This window comes from Penaeus vannamei, chromosome 21 (genome assembly GCF_042767895.1).
Source record: "Penaeus vannamei isolate JL-2024 chromosome 21, ASM4276789v1, whole genome shotgun sequence".
NCBI lineage: Eukaryota > Metazoa > Arthropoda > Malacostraca > Decapoda > Penaeidae > Penaeus > Penaeus vannamei.
This window is the reverse complement of record NC_091569.1, coordinates 30,269,454-30,271,953: the sequence shown is the minus strand read 5'-3', so window position 1 is coordinate 30,271,953 and position 2,500 is coordinate 30,269,454. Positions and strand designations below refer to the sequence as shown.

The window sequence follows — 2,500 nt, the reverse complement described above, 5'->3', positions numbered from 1 at the left end:
TGATGAATCACCTACATGATATTCTTGCAATAGATACTTCGATTGTGATATAATTCAGTGAAAATAGAATTTCTCGCCTACTCGAAGCCAAAGACGAGTGAAGAGAAAGGCAAGGAACTCAGCCATGGTGCTCTTTGTCTGCGCGTTCAGTGTGGTATCTTCGAGGTTATAGAGCTCAGTCTGAAATAACGAAAACTACTATTATCATCTTTATTATCATTATCATCATCATCATTATTATTATTATTATTATTGTTGTTGTTATTATTGTTGTTATGATCATTATCATAACCATTATTATTACTATCATTATAATTATTACTATCATTATAATTATTACTATCATTATCATTATTATTTTTATTTGCATTATTATTTTTTTATAATTTTTTTATTGTTATTATTATCATTATCAGTCATGTTGTCATTATTATCATCATTATTATCATTATCATTACAATTATTACCATCATTATTATCATTATCATTACAATTATTACCATCATTATTATAATCATCATTATTGTTATCATTATTATTACCACTGTATATCATTATTATATATTATTATTAGTATGTTATCATCATCATTATTATTATCCTCATTATCATTATTACTACTGTTATCATTATCATTATTATAATTAGTATCACTATTATCATTATCATCATTATTATCATCATCAGGTACACGTCATCGTCCTTATTATTAGTCATCATTTTGATAACTTTCTAATTTTATTCTCCTCATGTATATCCATGATATTCTTATTAGTAGTAATTTTCATGTTGTTATCATCTGCATTATTGTTTCTTATGCTTCATTATCATTATCATTTGTTGCTAATGTCAACATTCTTATTATCATTGCTATCATTATCATTGCTCCTCTGCTAGCATCACTTTTGTTATTATTCCTCGCTTTATTACTGACATCCTTACCATTCTTGCTATCATATTTGTTGTTATCACCATCATCATTATTATCAGTACCATAATCATCAAAAGTAATTTCGCGTTTTTTATTTTGTTATTTTTACTATCGATATATTCTATATTTACTATAGATATATTATTATATATTATATATATATAATTTGTAACTGAATTTATACCTCAGCAAAATCCGGTCATTTTTCACATTATATCTCACTTTCTCTCTCTCTCTCTCTCTCTCTCTCTCTCTCTCTCTCTCTCTCTCTCTCTCTCTCTCTCTCTCTCTCTCTCTCTCTCTCTCTCTCTCTCTCTGTAGCTCCCTTTCTGAGATCTGCACATTTCTCTCGTTACTAAAGTTTTACCATATTATTTCTTATATCGTTTAAACCTATAAGGATATAAGGGAATTTACTCTCTGTACTTGAAGCTACTGATGAATTAATGCGTGTCTTTAAAAATTTTAAAGTCTTAGAAAGATTGTATTACACTGACTAAGGGCCTCTTATCATTTCCTTTTATATTCTATAACTTCCCTTTTAGTAATTGTATTCATCAAAAGACCTTGAGTACGGAAGATATTTTGTCGACAAAATAAAATGTATAAATTTAGTATCACTAAAGCATTATCTTTATTGTAATCTAGGGATTACAGCCTTCTTTCAGCCTCGCTCACGCCCCGAAACCGCGCGATAGACGGTGAAGCACAAAAAATCCTTTCTGCCTTAATGAGAGGACCCCTGGTAAAGGACAATTTCTTATTCATCTTTGACACCGGGTCTGTACAAGGTCTCGACGTTGACTCCCTTGTGTCAGGCATCAACGCAACCGCCTCCTCTATCGTCCTCGTGAATGCCCACCATCTCCAGAGCTTCCTTTCGCAAGCTCCCGTCCGTTTCTTCAGAGGGAGCTTCTTGACGACTGTCCTTGTGTTTACGGAAAATCCACTCGACTTCTTAAAAGCTTTAAATGAAGACTGGAATCCCGACTATTTGCTTCTGTTTAATCTGAACGAGACTCTCGACTCTCTGAACATTCTCAGCCACGAGACGGTTCAAAGATCGAAGCACCTGACGCTCATCGAACGCGAAAGGAAGCCTCCTCCGGCGAGGTTTCAGGTCTTTACCAGCAGACCTTTCAGACCTAAGCACGATGGCTATGCTTTCAAGTCCCCGATGGGCATTTGGAACCGAGAGCGCTACAGGACGAGGACTGGCGTTTTCCCCGACAGATTCAAGACCTTTGACGGGGCGGTGCTGCACCTGGGGTCGTGGTGCGACGACTTCCCCTTCCTGTACCCCGAAGGCGGCCGGTGCGTGGGGACGAGCTTCGACCTCCTGGACATCATCGCCGGCAAATTCAACTTCTCGTACACCGTGCAGATGGAAACGGCGGACCACAACTGGGGCTCAAAGGAGAACGGGACCTGGACGGGCATGCTCGGCGACCTGATCTACAACAACAAGGACCTCGTCATCAATTACTTCCTCCTCACCGAAGAGAGGAACGCAGACTTCGACACCACCTACGCCTACTACTCGGAGGGCTTCGGGTTCGCGCTGGAGAT

General features: G+C 37.1%; 1 pseudogene; it reads left to right on the top strand.

Annotated features, from left to right (window-relative positions):
• The first annotated feature begins 1,584 nt into the window (after positions 1 to 1,584).
• LOC138865564 (uncharacterized) overlaps positions 1,585 to 2,500 on the top strand; it is a 4,728-nt pseudogene continuing 3,812 nt past the window's right edge.